The sequence below is a fragment of the Bos indicus x Bos taurus genome, chromosome 27, assembly GCF_003369695.1.
Source record: "Bos indicus x Bos taurus breed Angus x Brahman F1 hybrid chromosome 27, Bos_hybrid_MaternalHap_v2.0, whole genome shotgun sequence".
In the NCBI taxonomy this organism is placed as follows: Eukaryota; Metazoa; Chordata; class Mammalia; order Artiodactyla; family Bovidae; genus Bos; species Bos indicus x Bos taurus.
This window is the reverse complement of record NC_040102.1, coordinates 36,850,970-36,868,709: the sequence shown is the minus strand read 5'-3', so window position 1 is coordinate 36,868,709 and position 17,740 is coordinate 36,850,970. Positions and strand designations below refer to the sequence as shown.

General features: G+C 41.7%; 1 non-coding gene across 1 annotated transcript; it reads right to left on the bottom strand.

Moving 5' to 3' along the window:
• Nucleotides 1–2,263: 2,263 nt before the first annotated feature.
• Nucleotides 2,264–2,367, bottom strand: LOC113885109. The gene has a single exon (XR_003509150.1). It is a non-coding gene; the product is annotated as a U6 spliceosomal RNA (small nuclear RNA).
• Between the last annotated feature and the right edge of the window lie 15,373 nt (nt 2,368–17,740).

The window sequence follows — 17,740 nt, the reverse complement described above, 5'->3', positions numbered from 1 at the left end:
TAGTCCTTTGTAATTTTCCAAGTGCAATCACGTTCTGAAATAATCCCTGTTTTACAGAGGAAAACCGAGGCTGAGAGCACTTAGGTATTGTACAGCTCACAGTCTGCAGAATTGGAACTGAAGCCAGCTTTTATTCCTCCAAATTCTATCACTTTCCCACATTCTAACACTGCCACCTCATTTTCAAAAAGATTCTTTATTTCTCCAGCAGTTAACCATAGCATTTCATCCCAGAGCTTGGTCATTTTAAATTCTATTCTTAATTTGGTTTATATACTACTTTTTGGGAGCTCACCCATTGCACTAAGGAGATACTAATAAGTAAATAATGTCAGTTATTCATTATTCGTTTACTATTTTAATATAGTAAATCATATCGTCATGGCCAAAAAGTACGAAGCAGTTCTTTAAAGGTGCCTGTGTTAAACCCAGTGAGGAAATTGGGCCTGGCGTGTCATGATCCCTATGCAGCTGAATACCGTTGCTAGTAGGGTGATTTTCAATAAAATTGAATATTCTCTTTTCAATACCATTTGGCATTGAATGGTATTGAAAACGGAAATGATATTTTCAACACCATTGTTGGGTGACATTTTCAATAGAATAAACAGCTTGCCCGCATCCTAAATACACACTTTAAAAAAAAACTTTCCAGCAGGTAACTATGTTTACATGGCTCTTTGGTCCTGGAATATATCACCGTCAAAGCGGCTCAAACCCTGCAGCCTGCTTTCTGCACAGTCCCACTGGAGAAGACCACACAGACCTATCCAAGGGCCCATTTGTCCGATGGTGTCAATGCAGCCTTCTCATGGATTAAAGAGGAAATCAGCCAGCAAGCCTAGGACACAGGATCCAAAAAGAAAAGACAGCAGACTGGGGCTGAGCAAAAGCAGAGAGAGAGGCAGAAGGAGAGAGCAAAGTCAGGAAACTAGAGGCAAAGAAGAAAAAGGACTTTGTGTATCCTTGGCATTGGCGTCGCCCTGAGATGGGTAGATGCGCAGGAGAAGAAAGGGTGCTAATTCATATTCAGGCTGCAGAAGCCAAAAGAAGCAGTTTCTAAGAGCAGAGGAAATTAACTCGCTGCCCACACACACAAGAGAAGCTAACCAGCCCCTCCTGACTGTCTACTGGTTGGACTGGTGAGCAGCATGGACTCGGCGGGTCTCATGGCTGCAGGAACCTGCTGGTAGCCAGGCTTGACTTCCCCACGTGCCCTGGGGTCTAGGTTGCTTTGCCCACAGCTGAGGCCACAGTGAGCCCAGGGACCAGCTGGCTTGCTCAGCTCATTCCCCAAGAGGAACTACCTTCAGCTTCAGGGTTTATGATTCCATTGCATTTCTATGTAAAACAAATCCCACACGCATCTATATTAAAATCAGAGTCCGGTTTGGAGAATGGTAGATGAAGGGGTATGACCTCATTGTTGAAAACATAAAAATATGAAACTATTTTTTTTAAATCATCCATAATCCCATAAATTCAGAGTAGTTAAAGAGTAATTGATATGTAACTAGGCTCTATATTTTCATAACAGTCATATAAAAAGTAACTGTCTGAAACCACCTCACCTTCCAGACAGGATCAGAGGATAATGACTCTGTTCTTAACCTCTCGGTGTAGTATTCTCTTCCCCTTAAGTAATGCTTTTAACTTAGGCTACAGAATTCTAAACAATATTTTGTACAATAAAAACATCATAAAGAAGCTGCTGCCTGGGAGAGAGAAACCTCTGAATGTTCAACATGACAGGCTCAATTCCAGATTCGCTCCTGATCTCAGTCAACGTGCTTTGTGTTCTTATGTAGTGGGAGCTTGGGTCTGTGTACTCTCTCGCAGTCTGTTTTGTTCAGTGTACATCATTTTCTGGACCCATGCCCCTAACTCATTTTTCCTTTGACATTGCAGGAGCCAGGTTTATAGCCAGAGCTCCTGAAATTTTATTTTATTCTAAATTTTTACTGGAGTATAGTTGCTTTACAATATTGTATTAGTTTCTAATGTAGACTGACTCATTTTCTAAACTGCCATCTCCCCCTCTGCTCAGGTTTTTAAAATTTTATATATATATATATATATATATATATATATTTTTTTTTTTTTAAATTTTGGTCTGTGCGTAGCCTTTCCCTTTCCCAGGGGATCTTCCCAACCCAGGGATCGAACCCAGGTCTTCCTCATTGCAGGCAGATTTTTTTACCAGCTGAGCCACAAGGGAAGCCATATATAGCAAGTGGGGGCTACTCTCTAGCTAACTTTCATCAAACATAGAGAACGCTTTATGAATTTGCGTGTCATCCTTGCGCCGGGGTCATGCTAATCTCTATATTGTCCCAATATCAGTATATGTGCTGCTGAAGCAGGCACTCCCCAGTTCTGATTTTAACCCCACACGCCATCACTTTTGTTCCGGCCATGTCACTGGCCTGCTTAGAATCTTCGCTTGGTTCTCTGTTGTCTTTAGAATCAAAGCCAGGTGGATAAGAATCCACCTGCCAATGCAGGAGACACGGGTTCGACCCTTGGTCCGGGACGATCCCACGTGCCGAGGAGCAGCTAAGCCCGTGTGCCACAACTACTGAGCCTGTGCCGTTGGGTCCAGAGGCGCAACTGCGGATCTTGTGCTCTAGGACCCACTAGCCGCAACTACAGAAGCCCGCCCACCCTAGAGCCTGTGATCTGCAACGAGAGAAGCCACTCAGTGCAATGAACAGCCCGTGCACTGCAAGGAGGCTAGCCCCCGCTCACTGCAACTAGAGGAAGCCCGTGCCCTGCAGTGAAGTCACAGCCAGATAAAAAAAGAATCAAAGTCAAACATATGAATGCTTCCGAGCTGACCTCTTCACTTTGTCCCCTCCCCCAGCTCTGGACGCAGAGAATTAATCAGACTTGATAAGCACCGCTGAGTTCTCTCAAGGATGGATGCCCACGCCAGAGCCCACAGCCCCACAGCCCTGCCCCCACTTGCCACTACCCAGCTTGGTGATCTTGCTGGTCCAACTGGTTCTAAACTGTGTGTAGATCAGTGATGTTTGATGCTTTTGGTTTTCTCATCTGATCATTACTTGCTCAGAAGCTTTATCATCTTCACTGGGAGCAGCCCTCATTTTCTCCCTGATTTGCCTTAGATCCTTATCAGTTTAAGATACCACAAAGCTCACCTCTTGGATCTGTCAAGATTTAATTCACATTGTCCTTCATTGAAGAGATATTTCCAGTTCTGTTGAACATTAATTCCCATATGTTTTGCTGGAGTGTGAGTGAGTTTTAATACTCATTCTTCACGATTATTCTACCACAGTCTCCTATGTGAAATTAGTAATCACCTCCTCTAAGATCTTGAAAGACTTTATGATTCCTTTGTCTTATCCTCTTTTAAGAATGTCTTTCGATGGTCTGTTTCACTATCTGAAGTCTGACCTCCTCAAGCATAAGGACTGGGTGTTATTTATCTCTGAATCCCCAGCGCATTCTGACTCATGGCAGTTCCGTGTTGGTGGAATGAATAGAAGACCTGTGTTAGTGGTTGTGTGGTTCAGTTCAGTTCAGTCATGTCTGACTCTTTGTGACTCCATGAATCACAGCACACCAGGCCTCCCTGTCCATCACCAACTCACGGAGTCCACCCAAACTCATGTCCATCAACTCGGTGATGCCATCCAGCCATCTGTCATCCCCTTCTCCTCCTGCCCCCAATCCCTCCTGGCATCAGGGTCTTTTCCAATGAGTCAGCTCTTCGCATCTGGTGGCCAAAGGATTGGAGCTTCAGCTTTAGCATCAGTCCTTCCAATGAACACCCAGGACTGATCTCCTTTAGAATGGACTGATTGGATCTCCTTGCAGTCCAAGGGACTCTCAAGAGTCTTCTCCAACACCACAGTTCAAAAGCATCAATTCTTCGGTGCTCAGCTTTCTTCACAGTCCAACTCTCACATCCATACATGACCACTGGAAAAGCCATAGCCTTGACTAGACGGACCTTTGTTGGCAAAGTAATGTCTCTGCTTTTCAATATACTATCTAGGTTGGTCATAACTTTCCTTCCAAGGAGTAAACGTCTCTTAATTTCATGGCTGCAGTCACCATCTGCAGTGATTTTGGAGCCCCCAAAAATAAAGTCTGACACTGTTTCCCCATCTATTTCCCATGAAGTGATGGGACCGGATGCCATAATCTTTGTTTTCTGAATGTGGAGCTTTAAGGCAACTTTTTCACTCTCTTCTTTCACTTTCATCAAAAGGCTTTTTAGTTCCTCTTCACTTTCTGCTATAAGGGTGGTGTCATCTGCATATCTGAGGTTACTGATATTTCTCCTGGCAATCTTGATTCCAGCTTGTGTTTCTTCCAGCCCAGCGTTTCTCATGATGTACTCTGCATATAAGTTAAATAAGCAGGGTGACAATATACAGCCTTGACGTACTCCTTTTCCTATCTGGAACCAGTCTGTTGTTCCATGTCCAGTTCTAACTGTTGCTTCCTGACCTGCATATAGGTTTCTCAAGAGACAGGTCAAGTGGTCTGGTATTCCCATCTTTCAGAATTTTCCACAGTTTATTGTGATCCACACAGTCAAAGGCTTTGGCATAGTCAATAAAACAGAAATAGATGTTATCTGTGTGGAATTAAAGGAAGTCATTTCCTCTCAGCTCTACAACTCCTGAGCAGAGGACCTTCCACTCCTGTGGTCTCTTTTGCTCACAGTTATTCGGAATTGGAGCATCAGAGGATGGTCCCATGAGATCTTGAGGTAGGGCAGCCCTTCAGGGGGCGTGTGAGCTGCTCATTAAGGAGAGGGAGGTGGTCTGCAGAGGAGACAGCTAGAGTCCAGGGGGCCAGGGAGGGAGATCAGGTTTTCCTTGGTTCTCGCCAGGTTTTCTGCTTCTGATGCCTCATGAAGCTTTGGTCATAAGATACCGCCCTATTCCTTAACTTGAGACCTCGCCAGTAAATGTCCCAGAGATACCTAGTTACCTAGTTACTCAGTAACAGAACGATTGCAACTTTCATGTTTTCATTAGAGGTCATAGTAACTTATCTGGTATTATGGCTAAGGCAACATTTTATTCTTTTACTAGACATGGAGAATCCCGTGGATGGAGGAGCCTGGTGGGCTCAGAGAGCCCATGGGGTCACAGAGAGTCGGACATGACTGAAGTGACTAAGCATAATACATACAAAAGTCAACTCACCTTTAACTTAGTCATCAACAGATCTCTTTTTAACTGGCTTCTCTTTTTATTCTTCGGTTGGGCACCACCATGCTTACTGCAACTGAACTCACAGGCCCCATTACAACTTGATTAATCTTTCTGAATTAACAACATTAGAGGGCTTCACTGGTGGCTCAGATGGTAAAGAATCTGCCTGCAATGCAGGAGACCTGGGTTCAATCCCTGGGTGGGGAAGATCCCCTGTAGAAGGGGATGGTTACACACTCCAGTATTCTTGCCTAGAGAATTCCATGGACTGAGGAGCCTGGCAGGCTTCAGTCCACGGGGTCACAAAGAGTTGGTTATGACTGAGCGACTAACACTTCACACTTAACAACAATGATTATGTAAACTCTGTTACTGTCTAGGATAACATGAATTCACTTTATATTCACAGTTCTTAGGGTTCCACATGAAAGTGGAAAACTCAGATAGCAATTTTGGGTATTGATGGAAGGACCCAATAGAAAGGCGGGAATCAAGATTCCTCATTTATTTTACGTTTTTAGGACATAAATAAAAGCTAAACCAGTTCTAAGATTTTACCTTTGTAGTAGTTCATATAGTACCTGAATTGAGTATTAAAATTTTTTTTTCTTTGCCTGGTGCAGTTTGTGGGATCCTAGTTCCCCAATCAGGGATCGAATCTGGGCCCTCAGCAGTAAGAGCATGGAGTCCTAACCACTGGACTGCCAGGGAATTCCTTAAAAAAATTTTTTTTTAATTGCAGTATATTGATTTACAATGTTGTGTTGGTTTCAGGGTTGTGTTGTGTCAGGTTCAGCAAAGTAATTTATATATATAAGATCATGGCATCCGGTCCCATCACTTCATGGGAAATAGATGGGGAAACAGTGGAAACAGTGGCAGACTTTATTTTTTGGGCTCCAAAATCACTGCAGATGGTGACTGCAGCCATGAAATTAAGAGACGCTTACTCCTTGGAAGGAAAGTTATGACCAACCTAGATAGCATATTCAAAAGCAGAGACATTACTTTGCCAACACAGGTTCGTCTAGTCAAGGCTGTGGTTTTTCCAGTGGTCATGTATGGATGTGGGAGTTGGACTGTGAAGAAGGCTGAGCACCGAAGAATTGATGCTTTTGAACTGTGGTGTTGGAGAAGACTCCTGAGAGTCCCTTGGACTGCAAGGAGATCCAACCAGTCCATTCTGAAGGAGATCAGTCCTGGGATTTCTTTGGAAGGAATGATGCTAAAGCTGAAACTCCAGTTCTATGGCCACCTCATGTGAAGAGTTGACTCATTGGAAAAGACTTTGATGCCGGGAGGGACTGGGGGCAGGAGGAGAAGGGGACAACAGAGGATGAGATGGCTGGATGGCATCAAGACTCGATGGACATGAGTTTGAGTGAACTCCAGGAGTTAGTGATGGACAGGGAGGCCTGGCATGCTGTGATTCATGGGGTCGCAAAGAGTCGGACACGACCGAGCGACTGAACTGAACTGAACACATGCATATATATATATATATATATAGTGGCTCAGTGGTAAAGAATCCTCCTGCCAAAGCAGGAGATGAAATATACAAGTTTGATCCCTGGGTCAGGAAGATCCCCTGGAGTAGGAAATGGCAAGCTGCTCCAGTACTCTTGTCTGGAGAATCCCATGGACAGAGGAGCCTGGCGGGCTACAGTCCATGGCGTCACAAAAGAGTCGGACACGACTTAGCAACTAAACAACAACGCATATATGTGGATGTTCTTTCTCATATTCTTTTCCATCATAGGCTATTACAAGACATTGACTATAGTTCCCTGTCATACGTAGCATGTCCTTTTGTCCATTTTGTGTACAGCTGTGTATCTGTTAATCCCAAACGCCTAATTTAGCTCTCCCTCTCTCCCCTTTGGTAACAGAAGATTGTTTTCTATGCCTGTGAATATGTTTCTGTTTTGTAAATACATTTATTTTTGTCATCTTTTTAGATTCCACAAATAAACAATGCCATATGATATTTGTCTTTCTCTGTCTGACTTACTTCACTTAGTAGAAAAACCTTTATGTCCATCATGTTGCTGCAAATGGCCTTAGTTCATTCTTTTTTATGGTTGAGTAATATTTCATTGAATACATATCTGTATCTATATGCCACATCTTCACCTATTCTTCTGTTGATGGACCCTTAGCTTGCTTCCATGTCTTGGCTATTATATTGAGTGAGTTTTTATTTAAAGAAATTTTATTGTATAATATAATACAGACCCCCAAATCCACACAAAACAAATATATAGCTTCATTAGTAATTATAAGGCAGACATCCCCTTGTTATTGCAACTCAGGTCAGGAAATAGAACTTGCCCTCCACCCCATGTGGCCATCACAATCACAACTCCCCTCATGTTAAGCTTTAATTATACAAATGGAAGAAGAATTGTAGGCAATTATGCAAATAGTTTTGCAAAGAGAGTATTTACATATATCAGATTTTAGCATTTAAAATGATTTAAAAATCCTACTTGCAGTAAAAAAAGTATGAACATATTAATCACTATGCTCTATAGTTTATTGTGTGCTCTCTCTATAGGTAGATGGACATGTATATATCTTTAATATATTATCCTGGACAGATGGACAGGCATTTTTTTTTTTTTTTATCTTATCCTCACTACACCCCTTCCAGGAGTTTATTTAACAAACAAGGAAGCCAAAGATCAAAGTTAAAGAAGTTTGCTCAAGGGATAAAACTAGAATTGAAATCAAGGACTTTTCCAGGATCCCTTTCCAGGATCTCCTGCTATGATAATTCTAAATGGTTCTTATTTGTTATTAAACAGGTTTACCACAATCTAAGAATGTTCTATTTATGGGGTCACAAAGAGTCGGACACGACTGAGCAACTGAACTGAACTAAACTGAACTGAAGAATGTTCTGTTGCTGTATGTTATAGAAAGTAAGAAACTTCACTATTTTTAAAATTATATCACACAACCATTTCACTCTTGAGAACAGTGTTTTTCCTTGATTCATTCTAGCATTCTAGCAATGCTTCGTTTTTAGCATAAAATATGTAGGCTGGCTCAAAGTGAGTATACAACAATTCTTATGGAATACGTATTGTCAGATGCTACTACTGGGAATTGCATTTAACCCTGAAAACATTTCTTTGAGGTGGGAGTGATTATCTCCATTTTAGAGATGAAGGTACTGAGCGCTATAGGTAAGAAAAAGAGCGGAGATGGAAAACAGGTCTTTCTGAGACCACAGCTCACACCAGCAGCCCCTGGGATGCCTGCCCACCACACACACCTACTGACCTTGTGTTCACTCGGTCACTGGTGGTACCTGTGCTGCAGGAGTCTTCTTTTTAAAAAACTGTAATACTCTTGAGTAACTGAACTGAAACTGTAGCAGAAGGATATGATAGAAAGAAGCAGATGAACAAACCCCACGGCCTGCACGTGCTCCTAACCCGTGCCTCTTGGCTCTTTTCCAGATCTACATGTCAAGAAATTAGAAGACAATTGCTTCCTGGCAGGAAAGCTAGGGCAAACCAAGACAGTGTGTTAAAAAGCAAAGACGTCACTTTGCTGACAAAGATCCGTCTAGTCAAGGCTATGGTCTTTTCAGTAGTCATGTACGGATGCGAAAGCTGGACCATAAAGAAGGCAGAGCGCCGAAGAATTGATGCTTTTGAACTGTGGTGCTAGAGAAGACTCTTGAGAGACCTTGGACAGCAAGGAGATCAAACCAGTTAGTCTTGAAGGAAATCAACCCTGAATACTCATTGGAAGGACTGATGCTGAAGCTGAAGCTCTGATACTCCCACCTGATGCAAACAACAGACCCACTGGAAAAAAAACCCTGATGCTGGGAAAGATTGAAGGCAGAAGGAGAAGAGGGTGACAGAGGATGCGATGGTTGAATGGCATCACCAATTCAATGGACATGAACTTGGGCAAAGTCCGGGAGATGGTGAGGGACAGGGAAGCCTGGTGTGCTGCAGTCCGTGGGTTTGCAAAGAGTCAGACATGACTTGGCGACTGAACAACAACAAAATAAGGGCTTCGAAGCAAAAGGAAGAATTCAGCCCATCCTTAATAGAGAGCCCTGGCGCCTGCAGTTTCTTTGATTTACCAAAAGGATACACAGGAGAAGAGGTATGGAAACCTTTGCATCATACTTATTAGTTACTGTGGATGTTTTTTAAATTACCAGAGAGTGTTATGACAGAGTGGCAATAAAAGAATAATGTTTTCCATGTGAACTGGAGTTATTTTGAATTTCGTTTGTGCAGCAATTTAGGTAAGCCTGTCTGTCACTGTGAAAGGCCTTGTCTTCTTTTGTTTTCAAAGTCATAACTTAAATGACAAACAAATATGTTAAGTGGCTTTTGTGAACTGGCTACAAGCTTTGCGTGCCCAGACTTGTCTGGTACGAAGTGTACAAAACAGTCGTGTGATTTATAAACTGTGGGGTAATTGAATGAATACAAAGAAAAAAAGGAATCCTCTATATTTTAGTATTTGGGAATGATACTCTAAAAATACTGTAAGGAAATTTTGCTGTTATTTGCTTGACTTTTCTCTAATGTCCAAGAGACTTGAATAAGGCTGATAAATCAGGCATGCTAATTTATTCCCCAGCAATAATATCTGCGCTATTTTCCACTGGAAACAATGCTTGAACCTCCAGACCATTCCATTTCTACCATGAGGACCATTGAAGCACAGAATGGCAAGGCTCTCAAGAGATAATATAATTCTGGTTTTTAACATTGAGACTTTCCTTAATTTCTATGGGCCCATATTTCTATCAGGAAAAAAATGGAGATATTATTATTACTTGAACAATGACACAGAAGACTGAAGGTTTGGTTTCTTTTAAAAGACTTTTTTGATGTAGACCATTTGTTTAGTCTTTATAGAATTTGTTATAATAATTGCTTCTGCTTTATGTTTTGATTTTTTTGCTGCAAGATATATGGGATCTTAGTTCCCCAACCAGAGATCAAACCCACAACCCCTGCACTGAAAGGCAAAGTCTCAACCACTGGACTGCCAAGGAAGTCCCCTGAAGGGTTTTGGGCGTCGTCAAAGTGTGAGACATCTAGCCATGTGTTCACACATGGCAGTTTCATTTGATGACTTGATTCCTATACGTTGTAAGTTTTCCTGAGCTAGCTGCCTTTCCTGGGACTGCAGAGAAAGCTGAAGAATACATGCTTTTGTGGCCTGGAGGCATTAAGAACTCCATGCATGTTTGATTTTCTCTTCCAAGCTCTTAAATATAGAAATCGGTTACATAGTAAAAGAATATTGAACAGCATCACCAAAGATTATTTCATTGCCTTCCAAGGGGCTCAGGTGGTACATCATGTGAGCATCCTGGGGGAAAGGCAGTCTTATTCCCATTTAACAGACGCACAAATTGAGGCCTGGTGAGGTTAGTAAGGTACACTCATATTCAAATAGAAATTGCACAGATTGAAACAGGCTGAAGCCTGGGTTTCAAATTCTGTGTTCTGTTAACTAAACCATTATCTAGTTCATTTTCTCTCTCAGTTGGTGCTTTCAAAATTGTCCCAAAACATGTAGCAGTCAAGACTTGTCTTTGATTGCATTAAATGTGACTTGATACAAACTAAATCAAATTCAAATTATATTTTAACTTCTTAGGAGAAAGACGAATTAGATCCTTCTGATTGGCCCAAAATCAGAAGTTGTAATAGAATTCAAAAGGAAATGGGTTCTTTGGACCATGAAGTGACTTCCCTCTATTCAGAATTGCTTCAAGCTAAATTTAAAATTTACCCTCAAACAGCTGGAGAAAGCAAACATCATCTTCAGTCAGAGATATCAGTAATAGAACACTAAGTGTCTGGTTAATATGTTCAGTTCAAATTTCTCCACAGCTATAATTAAGGACCAGTGTTTCCAAAAATTTTACAACTCTTTTGAAGCATACTTGACTTGCCAAGGTCTTTTTTTAATAAACAAAGAAAGCATATATTTTACAAGTATTAAGTTAGCATAACTAAGCGTTGTTATTAATTCTGTTTCACTATGGCAACAGGCCTTGGGCTAAGAAGACACATTAGAAGTAGCCAAAAATAACCAGAACATTAAGTAAAGCTAGCGTGCAACCAGATAAGCCAATTTTGAGTAAGTAACCACTTCTCCAGCTACTTTGATTTATTTATCATTGGTAGATGAATGAAAATCTGTCCTTGGAACTGAGGTTTTTAAAACCCAGTCCCCAATCCTCTGCAGAAAATACCGCAGGACTCGAACATGAATAAAGAAAATTAACGCTGACGGTCAAAAGTCTCAAGGAAGAAAAGGAGGAATTCTTTTCTCTAAAAGATTTGCTAGTAAAGCCTTGACACCTCAACACAGCTTCCTGAAGTTTGTCTGCAATCAGCCAGGCCGGTGTCCCCTCCCGCGGTCCGGACTGTGGACACAGTTCGGTTGGTTTCTGCCCACGACAAATTGGCACTTGTCACGGGCCCTTGCCACCCACCTCTACAAGGAATAGATCGGGTGCTGCAGCTGCTGCCCTTCGACACCCCCTGAAAGGAGTTCAGGGTGGAGAGCAGGGATGAGGCACTCCGTACTTTAGGAAAACTGGGAGGGCAGGTCTTCAGTGAGATGTTTTCAGGAGCTGATTTTATGAGCCCAACTCTTGTATCGCCTCATATCCAAAAAAAGCACTAAAATCCTTTACAGTGACGACTGCTCCTTGAGACAAGCATAAACCTGGAAAAATATGTGCTTGATTGCATGTACTCTCCCTTCCCCAAAATCACATACCGACATTCCCCGCTGCCTCCTTGGAGCAGCTTCTCAGAGCTGTGTGCGGTGCTGTCTCCTGGGCTGCAGTTCTATTTTGCCCCAAATAAAAGTAACGTGAAACCTTCATGTTGTGTATTTTTTAAGTCAACATTTCCAACCAGTAGTACTGTATTGATTGAGGTTTTGCTGATATATGACAGTAATGTCATTAGATATTTAAAATTTTTGTCTTATATGGGGGTAGAGTTGATTTACAGTGTTGCGTTCATTTCAGGTGTACAGCAAAATGATTCAGGTATACATATACATTGGAGAAGGCGATGGCACCCCACTCCAGTACTCTTGCCTGGAAAATCCCATGGACAGGGGAGACTGGTGGGCTGCCGTCTATGGGGTCACACAGAGTTGGACACGACTGAAGTGACGCAGCAGCAGCAGCAGCAGCATCATACATATACATATATCCATTCTTTTTCAGATTCTTTTCCCATATAGGTTTGCCCGCACAGAGTTCCCTGTGCGAAACAGCAGGTCCTTTTTGATGACCTACTTTTACATATAATAGTATATATATGTTAATACCAAACTCCTAATAATATATCCCTCTCCCCTAACCTTTCCCTTTGGTGATCTAACCATAAGTTTGTTTTCTCAGTTTGTGAGTTTGCTTTTGTTTTGTAAATAAAAGTTCATTTTGTAAATAAAGTTCATTTATATCAGTTTTTTAAAGGTTCCACATAAGTGACATCATGCATTTGTCTTTCACTGTCTGACTTATTTCACTTAGTATGATAAACTCTAGATCTACTATATTTTGCTTAAGAATGATAAATTGTGGAAGATGGTGACAAGTACATTCCAACTGTGGTGCTGTTGTGATCTGCTAAATCTGAATGTGACCACAGAGAAATTAATTTGTAAAAGCAATCACCTGCACCATGACTACTCTTTCAAGAAACAGATGGAATCGGTCCACTCAAGACGGTCTGAAACCAGCTGGCGAGTCTGTGGTTTCCCAGCAACCCCTGGCATCTCAGGCCAGCTTCCTTCTCTTCGGAATTCAAAGAGCTTTGCATTTGCCGGCCTTTATTAGAAGGTGTAAACGAGCTTGTTGTTATTGTTGTCATATCTGACTCTTTGCGACCCCATGGACTGTAGCTCGCCAGGGTCCTCTGTCCATGAGATTTCCCAGGCAGGAATACTGGAGTGGGTTGTCATTTTCCTCTCCAGGGGGATCTTCCCGACTCAGGGACTGAACTCAAGTCTCCCGCATTGCAGGTGGATTTTTTACCACTGAGCCACTAGGGAAGCCCTAAAATGAATTTAAGAAATCTCAAACCACTGGAAATATAAATTTGGAAAGGCAAATGTGTAACAACACACACACGCTAACATTTTGGGATTGTTTGCTTCTTTTTGATTTTCTAGGCCACCATATTTATCGGTATGATGAACTAAAATTTACTTACTAATTTTTTGAAGAATAATTGTGTATATATATATATATATGCATACATATATATATATACACATACATATATATGCACATATGTATGTATATGGGCTTCCCAGGAGGTGCTAGTGGTAAGGAACCTGCCTGCCAAGGCAGGAAATGTAAGAGATGCAGGTTTGATCCCTGGGTTGGAAGATCCCCTCGAGAAGGGCATGGCTACCCACTCCAGTATTCTTGCTTGGAAAATCCCCTGGACAGAGGAGCCTGGCAGGCTACAGTCCATGGGGTCGCAAGAGTTGGACACGACTGAGCACACTTGCATGCATTCAGGATTGGAAGAGGCAATCCCACTGCTCACTTTTCTTCATTTGTAAAATGGTAACCAAAAGCACATCTCTATTCCTACCTCACTGAGATGCCCTGTTTTGATATGAAACTGTAGAATCACTCTCTTTATTTAGGAGTTCTAACGCATCTTATCATTTTGGTGGAGGAAGAGGTGACATTCTGATGGTTTGTGTTGGAACTAAGATGGTGAAAGTGAAAGTTGCTCAGTCATGTCCAGCTATTTGCGATCCCATGGACTCTATAGTCCATGGAATTCTCCAGGCCAGAATATTGGAGTGGGTAGCCTCTCCCTTCCCCAGGGGATCTTCTCTACCCAGGGATTGAACCCAGGTCTCTTGCATTACAGGCAGATTCTTTGCCAGCTGAGCCAACAGGGAAGCCCAAGACTACTGGAGTGGGTAGCCTGTCTCTTCTCCAAGGGATCTTCCTGACCCAGGAATCAAACCGGGGTCTCGTGCATTGCAGGCAGATTCTTTACCAACTGAGCTATCAGGAAAGTGTATGAAGATGAAGAAAGAGGGAAGAATTGGATGCAGGAGCCAAATAAATAGGTATTTAGTTAACTGCTTTTGTGATATGATTTCAGAGGCCATAAATGTACTTTTATCCCTAAGAATTACCTCTCTGTAATGTTTGAAAACTTCACTGCTTTCCAACTGGAGGTTTTCTGTTAAAATGCAGAACAAACACCCCATAAGAAGTAACACTTTGACTGTTGTGGAAGTGTGTTTTCGATTCTTTCTTGGAATAGATTTTGATAGAGAGCAGAAGGATTTTGGATACTGTGGGAAGAAGTAGAGAAGAAATAAACATAATATTGTCCAGACAGCTGCTTTTTAGTTTGCCAATGATTCAGTTCAGTCGCTCAGTCATGCCCGACTCTCTGCGACCCCATGTACTGCAGCACGCCAGGCTTCCCTGTCCATCACCAACTCCCGGAGCTTGCTCAAGCTCATGTCCATCGAGTCGGTGATGCCATCCAACCATCTCATCCTCTGTCATCCCCTTCTCCTCTCGCCTTCAGTCTTTCCCAGCATCAGGGGCTTTTCCAATGAGTCAGTTCTTCACATCAGGTGGCCAAAGTATTTGAGCTTCAACTTCAGTGAAGACTGATATGGTACAAAAAATAGAATCTGATTGACCAAGAAGTTGATTTACAAATGTTTTTCTATAATAAAGTAATTCCAAGCCTATATAAAAATGAAAACAGTACAAAGTGTTCTACATACAAACAGTAAAAAGTGTTCATTCCCTCGTGATAAGAGCCCCTACTTGCTCTATCAATGTCTTTCCCCAACTGATTATTCATTATGCCTAGAATTTGGTTAGATTTGAGTTTCCAGGTGCTGGCACTTCTTTTTTTTTCCCAAAGAACTTTCTTTAGTATTTCTTGTTCAGCAGGTTGGCTGCTGATAAAGCCTTTTGATTATCATTTACTTGAAAGTATTTTATTTATCTATACATCTTTGTCATGGCTACTTTGAAGTTCTTGTCTGCTAATTCAACATCCAGGTCATCCTGGAGTCAGTTTGCTTTGACTATTTTTTCTCTTGACTATGGACCATATTGTCCCATTTCTTCTCCTGACTGTGGATCTCATTTTCATGCTCATTCCTGTACTTTTTCATTATATGTTGGGTATTTTGGATGACATGGTATTAGAGACTCTAGATTCTGTTAACTCCCTCTGAGAAGTGCTGGGTTTGCTCAAGCAGATGATTAAATTTGGCCAGGTTCAAATTGTACCTGGCCAATGGTAAGCACCAGCTGAATGCCACCCTTAGTCTCTTCAGCTGTTTGATTTCTGCCAGGTTCCTTGGGGTCTCTCACGTAGATTCAGGGATCAGCCAAGGACTTGGCAGAATTTATATGCAGATTTTGGGGTTCCTCCTTCTGGGGTTCACTTCTTTTCTGCGATTCACCTTTTTCTGTGATATTCTTCCTCACTTTTCAGCTTAGAAGTTCTGAACTCTATCCTGTTTGTCGAATCAGTTTCACTGTAGCTTTCTGCTTGAGTTCTAGTTATTCTCAACTGGTGGACTAAGAAATACCTTCAGGCAAAAAACCCATATAAACACAAATCTCAACCACTGCTGTCCCTTCTTTCAAGGGTTATCTTCTTCCTTATTTCCCTGTTTATGCCTTCTTTCAAATTGTTTTCATGTTTTGTTCTGAACTCATTATCTGTAAGACAGTTAGTCTGACACAATTATTCCTCCATTACCAGAAGCAGAATTATTTTAAAAATATAAAAAATAAACATCAATTTTATAAATTTTATTATTTTTTTTACAATATTGTATTGGTTTTGCCATACATCAACATTATAAATTGATGTGAGTTAATTAATTATTTCAGCAACTATCTACCAAGCATTTACTCTGGACTAGTTACAATGGCACCTCACTCTAGTACTCTTGCCTGGAAAATCCCATGGATGGAGGAGCCTGGTGGGCTGCAGTCCATGGGGTGGCTAAGAGTTGGACACAACTGAGTGAGTTCACTTTCACTTTTCACTTTCATGCATTGGAGAAGGAAATGGCAACCCACTCCAGTGTTCTTGCCTGGAGAATCCCAGGGACGGGGGAGCCTGGTGGGTTGCCATCTATGGGGTCGCACAGAGTTGGACACGACTGAAGCGACTCAGCAGCAGCAGCAGTTACTATTTACTAGAAAGCATTCCAGATATAAGATTTATATTAGCACATGCGGTGTGCTTAGTTGCTCAGTCGTGTCCGACTCTGCAATCCCATGGACAGCAGCCCGCCAGGCTCCTCTGTCCATGGGGATTCTCCAGGCAAGAATACTAGAGTAGGTTGCCATGCTCTCCTCCAGGGGATCTTCCCAAACCAGGGACAGAACCCAGGTCTCCCGCATTGCAGGCAGATTCTTTACCGTCTGAGCCACCAGGGAAGCCCATATTGGCATGTAGTCAACTTAAGTGTGCCTGGTTTTTTAAACCTCAAAATAAAATGTTATTCAGAGACATAATCCCTCCCCCCAAAATAAATAAAATACCTTTACTTGTTATATCATAAATATTTCACGTGGGACTTTTTTTTTTCCGGATTTCTGAGGTCAAAGGGATTTGCAGTTGAGTTTAACAACATCAACATTGGTTGCAGTTAAAAATTCTCAGCTTTCTTCAGCCTGTTTGAAATCTGTCAAAATATTTCTTTCACGAAAATCCCCAGGATGGAGCCACTCTTTCGTAATAATGAGACCTCTGTTGCTTCTTGATTTGGAAGAGAATAAAGAAACTTTGGAATAAGAAACATCAAAAATAAAAGACACGAGTAGCACAGTGCTCCTTCAGTATCACATTTGGGACAGAGAAGCTCCAATGACCCCAGACGGTTGCTTGCTTCCCCTTTGACTTATCATCTTCCTAGCTTGGGTGTGGCTGCTGTACAGCTTTAGCTTTTTACTGTATGTAAATAAAATTAAGGTCCGCAGACTCCAGCGCTAAAGGCTGCTTGTTCATTTGTGGGTGAGAGGTCCAGGGTAGGAGAAAGACAACCTGTTGCTGGAAGTTTCCATGTAGGGCTCACCTCAGTTCTTTGGTTGACTCCTCATCCTCACTCTTAAATCCTTAATCAAGACTTAACCTCACCCATACAGACTGGAAAGAGGCTGAGGAGGGGCAAAAAGACAGGTGGGAGATGCTTCTTGCTCTGTAGTTTTGTCTGGCTCTGACTTTATTAGGGAATCGCGTGGGAAACAGATGAAGACTAAGCTCCAGTCGCTCTTCTGTGAGCTTTGCTATTTTGCATAACATTGGATATAAGCCAAATGTCCTCTTTATTTCCAGAACCCATATGTTAATCCCAAACTCCTAATTTATCCTTCCCCATGACGTTTGCTTTCAAAATCTGTGTCTTTTGTTTTGTAAATAAGTTCATTTGTAAAACTTTTTAAAAATTTCACATATAAGTGATGTTATTTTATATACAGTAGTGTCTAACTAAGACACTTT